Consider the following 6,250-nt stretch of genomic DNA (forward strand, 5'->3'; position numbering starts at 1 on the left):
ATTCACCCCAAAAGTTAAAAATATTAGTCGCTGTATTTGTTGAGGTGTGGTGTGTGTGTGTGTGTGTGTGTGTGTGTGTGTGTGTGTGTGTGTGTGTGCGCGTGCGTGCGTGCGTGTGTGCGCGCGCGCGCGCGCGCACACACACACACACACACACACACACACACACACACCTGTCACTTGTCACCTGTGTGTGTCTAATGCACCTGTGTGTTTTGTTCCAGCTCCTCCAGGACTACGCCCACACCTGCACCTGAGGACACACCCACACCTGCACACTCCCAAGCCCCTCACCCACCCCTGCACCCACTCCAGCATCCAGCACAGCCCAGGTGAAGGCCCAGGGCAGGCAGCCAAGGGCCGAGGCACAGGGGCAGGGTGTGGCGTGGGGGAGGAGAGTGTGAAGTGTGGGTTAGGTTTGTATGTGGTACTTTGTCTGGGCTGGGCTCTAGTATGTGGGAGAGCTCGGTTGGTGAGATGGATAGATAGATGTGTGTGTGTGTGTGTGTGTGTGTGTGTGTGTGTGTGTGTGTGAGGGATTTGTACTTCATTCAAGCATTCTTTTATTACCATTGCTACTATCTTGTTCACTACTGGAAGATTAGTACTAAGATGTGATTCTTGTTATTTTTAAGGGTATTATTCCAATGTTTTTTTGCATGATTGCATCTCATTCCTGTTGTACTTGAGAGAGAGAGAGAGAGAGAGAGAGAGAGAGAGAGAGAGAGAGAGAGATGAGAGAGAACAGCCCCATTGCACAAACTAATGATAAAAAATCACAACCATTCCAAAAACTATAAATATGTTAGTTTTGTCAGTAGATTTTGTAAGAAAGGAATGTGAAATACAGGAGTGTGTGGGAGAGGCAGAAGGATATGTAGGACGGCAGATTAGTGTGTGAAGGATGTGTAGGAGAGGCTGAGTGAGACCCTGTGCCACACCTTCTGGCTGTGTCAGAATAAGCTAAGGGTGATTTGGACATGGTGTGAAGGATGCATTAGGTAGGATGTGTAGTAGTGGGTACAATGTGTTAAGAATGATATGTATGTTACAGGAGATAAGGATGTGTATTTTCACTCACAAGTGTGTGTAGAGATTGGTGTTAACACAGTAGGAAGCTCTTGATTAAGCTGGACCATCATTCCTTAGGTTGTTCCGCTAATAAATGTATGCAAACTGACTGTAAACTCTCTCTCCTTCTAGTGTATTTATCAGCTTTTGGGTCAAGATGTCATTTATTTATTATTTATTTTTATTGTTATTTTGTTTGTCTTTTTTTTTTTTTTTCTTTGTGTTGGACAGTTTACGAGTCAGTTCCAGTTTTTGTGCCTATGGATGTGGTTTCTTTCTGTGATGCTTGTCCTTGCCATGCCTTCCTTCCCAGTGACTACCATGTGTAGGTCTGATGTCTTTTGCAGCTTCCCTTTTGCATATCCTTATGTTACTCCACACTCAGTTTCTCCATGTGTTGACTGTTTTTCTTTTTTGTGTCTTCCTCCACTTATAAATAACACTCAAACTCACACACACATACTTCAGGTATTCTCAGATATTCTATCTATTCTTATCTTGCCTTCCTTCACCTACTCACAGCATCTCCAGGTCTTCATACCCATAGCATTCCCCCTCATCTTTCACTCCACACAGTATCCTTTACTCCACACAGCCTGCCCCCTCATCCTTCAGTCAGCCTCTTCCCTCATCTTCTTTCACTCAGCTTCCTCCTCATCTCTCAGTCCACACAGCCTGCCCCTCATCCTTCACTCCACACAGCCTGCCTCCTTATCCCCTCAGTCAGCCTCTTCCCTCATCTTTCACTCAGCTTCCTCCCCTCATCTCTCACTGCACACAGCCTGCCCCCCCATCCTTCACTCCTCCACACACACAGCATCCCTCATCTCTAACACCATCCAAGCCTTACACATCCACACCTACATCTACATCTCACACCTGCAGCATCCCTTGAATCACATCAGTGCCCCCAGGTGACAGGTGAGCTCTAATCATCCTCCATTCTGTTTTTCGTCACCACCACCATCACCACCACCACCAATATTTAGGACCTAAATATGCTAATTATACTGTTTGTCCTGCGTATTTTTAATTGTGGAGTAGGGAAGCGGAAGAATAATTGATTTAAATATTAAGAGCTAAAGTAAGAATGTAAGAAAAGTTAAGGTCTAGTGCAAGAAACTAATAGGCCTATGCAAGTGGTCCATATTTCAAACATGCCTGCGTATTTCCACCTATCATCCCTGTCCATAAATTCGTATAATCTCTTAAAACTACCTAATGACTCAGCGCTAACAACCTGGTTCGTTTGTCTCCACCGTGTGGATTAGTATATTCCTTAACTATCTCGTTGTATTAAACTGCTTGTAATGGTTGACGTATTCTGGTCTGTATCCTTCATTTGTATCTTGTTTGTATTTTTGTATTCTTAAGCACTTCATCTCAAAATGATGGCAAAGATAGTTAGTTCTTGCTATGTGGATAAAATATTATTTCTCAAACTACCTTTCGTTAAATTAATCTGCTTGTAATTGTTGATGTATTCTGGTTTGTGTTCTCCATTTGTATCTTGTCTGCATTGTTAAGCTCTTTGTTCTTTCACCAGGACTGTTAACAAATGCCACAGGTGATTGGTCAGGTTCTCATGGGTGTTCTCATTAATGACGCAGTGATCCTCACCAAACCATCACTGAGTCATGATAGCGCCATTATCACTTCGTTGACTTCTACTACAGGCTGTAAAACTATCACCCAAGAAAACACACTTGTAAATCCCTAACAGTTTGTACTATACCCTGCTAAAACATTCGTAAAACCACGATAACTTCCAGTAAATCAAAGGAAATTGCCACTAAACCATGAAAATAATTTTCAAAACTTGCCACCTCACTAATCATAATTTCAATCACTAAAGTCACGAAAACATCCTTGGAAAACCAAATAACTTTAGCTCGGGTTTGTTAAAAGTAGTGGAGGTATTTTCTTTTCTTCCTTTGTTGCCTCAGCCCGGTGTCCCTCTGATGAAAAAACAAGACATTGAAGCGTTCGAGATAGCGAAAAGTTACGAAGCTTCTCAGCAGACGTGAACTAACGCTCTGACTCTAGCCGCGTCGCTCTCTCTACTTCCGTCCGCCGCCCAGGTAAGGTCAGTGTTGTTTTGTGATTATTCTGTTTGCTAGTGGATAATGGTGTGTTCTTGGCGGCGGTGGTTGTGTTGTGTTGTGGTGGGCTTGATGTATCTGCAAAAGCTGGGTGAGGGCGAGGAAAGGTGAAAATGAAAGTATAATGAATCCAGCTTTAGCTGGTGCTCCGTGTTTGATGTTCTTGTCCCTCATTTGTCGCGTTGACAGTCGACAGGTGCGTGACAATCCCCTAGCGTCATACTGTAACGCTCTGCTGATTCAGGACATGTCAGGTCTCTCCAAGGAAGTGGTGTTATGAACATGAACACCCAACACTGGAGGTACAAAGTTATCCTGTGTTCAGTGTAATTACCTTCCAGATCATTCACTTTCCCTCGCCCTCCTTGCCCTGCTCTTCAGTGACATGACACTCCCACGACACACGGAGCCACTACCAGGTGACCTGTAATCTTTTAACGAGGTGTAATATTTTAATGGTGTAATCTTTTAACTTGTAACGGCTCTTGTTTATTGTAACGAGCATTTGGAGTTATAGAAAGCCTAATATTGAGGTGTTTGTATTGGTCCTTATGTAACTGATTGGTATTCAGGCGTCTTGCATTTTCGTCATTTTGGATTTAGGTTTAGCGTAAATATTTTTGTACAAATGTGTCGAGTGACGACCTAGTTTGTTTGCGTCGCTTAATTGAAGTCTTTACTGTCTGTACTCATTGATTTATTTACTAATTGATTGTGCTAAGAGTATTTACCGTTAGGTCATCCCAGCCACGTGCCGCCGCCTCGCTCCGCTGTTTCACAAGGCGCTTCCACGCGTGCCACAGCCAGCCGGCGCTCCCTATTGGCGGCCTGAAGACCCACGCACCTCAGCAACAAGGTGAAGGCCAGCTCTGGCAGGTCGCTCCAGCTTGCCATCATAGGTGCTAGCCTGCCCTGAGCGCCCCTTCCTTTCTGCCTCTGACGCGCCGTGGGTGTCTATTGGCGTGAGTGGCTCAATTCAAATATTGTTTCAATTGAACGTTGTTCTCGGTTAAGAACTTTTTTTAAATCGTTTAATTCTGATGTTTGGTTATCAAATAGTAAAAAATCTGTCTTTTTAAATTCGTTTGTTTCCAGTTCAAATCCACCTCGTCTGTCCTGCATAGATGAGGTGGTGACGCTGCAGCGACCCCGCAGATTGGCGGCGGCACTCCCCTGCAATACGTCCTCGCATTGCTGTAATAAAAGAAATGTGTGAGCGACTCGCATGGCGCGCCGCCGGTTAATGATGTGTACGAGAGGCTCCCAAATATATATTATTTTTAGTTAATTTTTTTTTAAATAAAAAAATAGTTTTTAATATAAAAGAAATATATGCATAGTTTTTATTTAATAAAAACTAAGTTTGCTCATATCTGAAAATGGTCGTGGTGTTTTTCTCCGGAGAGTCTTCGAGGTATTTTTGTAAGCGAAACGAGTGTAACTGCACGTTTTGAGTAAAAATGGTTTTGTTGGAAAAGTTTAAGCTTCCACACTCTGGCACTCGCCAACCTCTCTATCCACTCCCCACAGCTGGCATCGTATTCACATCCAGGAAAGGGAAACGAACACTATTATTGTATTTTGTATATATGCATAACGAACAATATTGCATTTATATATATATATATATATGCATAAAGATAATTATTACACATATCTATAATTTAACACAATTATAGCTTCCTATCTACATAATGTACAGGCCCCCTATGCAGGGTGAGAGGAACTAAGGGCGGGCGGGGATGGACGCGAAAACCAAGATGCCTTGATGTTGATGGGTTTATCGCAGGCGATGAGGTGAAGCAGAGGCAGCAGCAGGGCGGAGGCGAGGGCCAGCTCCGGCAACACCGCCCTTGAGATTCCACGGGGTGTTGGCCGCAAAAGAAAACCTGATAAGAAACCTCTGCAAACGGATTGGGGATGCAAAGGGATTGGGGATATGTTCTGCAAAGGAACACTGAGAGATGCCTTAAAGGAAACCTCTGCAAAGGGATTGGGGATATGTTCTGCAAAAGAACATTTGAGATATCAAAAGGAAACCTCTGCAAAGGGATTGGGCATGTGCTTCAAAAAGGAACATTTGAGATGCCTAAAGGAAACAAACGCTGAGCAAACAGCCTAAACCTCTGAACTAAACACCCAAACACCACCCATATCCCCTGCCACCACCCTCCCCACTTTCCCTCCCTTTCATTTCCTTTTTCTCCTTCCCTTCCATTTTCTTGCCTCCCCTTCCTCCCCCCAACTGCCATACTCACCTCCTCCCTCCCTTTCCAGTGCTCCCATCTGCTCCCTACACCTTACTTCTCTTCCTCCCCCTTCCCATCCCCAAGACTCGCTCTTATACCCTCCAGCAGTGTCTCCTCCTCCAGGCTCCTGCAGGTCCTGTAGGGGCAGCTTCGGGCGGTCCGGGTCAGGACACGCCCCTGATGATGATGGTGGGGGTCCAGATTGCGGCCAGCCAGCACGCGGGATAAGTCCAGCTCAAGACGACCTGCGCTGGGGCCTGCGTCAGGAGAGGAGAAGGGTGAGGGGAAGGCGTGTGTGAGGGGTAAAAGGGAAAGGAAGGTGTGTGTGGAGGGGGTATGGGAGGAAGGAACAATGAGTAAACTAAATGAAAGGAAACTTTATTAATGTGATGCAATTATGAAGTAAAAGGAGGAGAGAAGTTGATGAGATGATGATGAGAGGAAGAGATGGAATGAGGGAGACTGAGAATAGCGACACAAATGAAGGACTCCATGCGACTGATGAGATGAAACAAGGAGAGGGACAAAAGAGGAAGAAAGACTCAAATATGACTGATAAGGAGAGGCGAAAAGAGAGAAAAAAATAGACGAAAGGAGGTGATTGGATGAGAAATGAGAGAAAGGAAACGGTAGACGAAGGGAGATAGAAATGAGAAACATGAAAAAGGAAAAGAAAAAATAGGCTAAAAGGCTGAAATGAGAAACAAATGAACGAGGGAAAAGTAAAATATAAAAGAATGAATTATCGGAATATATAAAAAAAGGAATATTGAAAGAAGATAATCAAAGAAAACTTGACCAATAAACGAACTGAAGGACTGACTAAAG

The sequence above is a fragment of the Scylla paramamosain genome, unplaced genomic scaffold, assembly GCF_035594125.1.
Source record: "Scylla paramamosain isolate STU-SP2022 unplaced genomic scaffold, ASM3559412v1 Contig111, whole genome shotgun sequence".
Classification (NCBI taxonomy): Eukaryota; Metazoa; Arthropoda; class Malacostraca; order Decapoda; family Portunidae; genus Scylla; species Scylla paramamosain.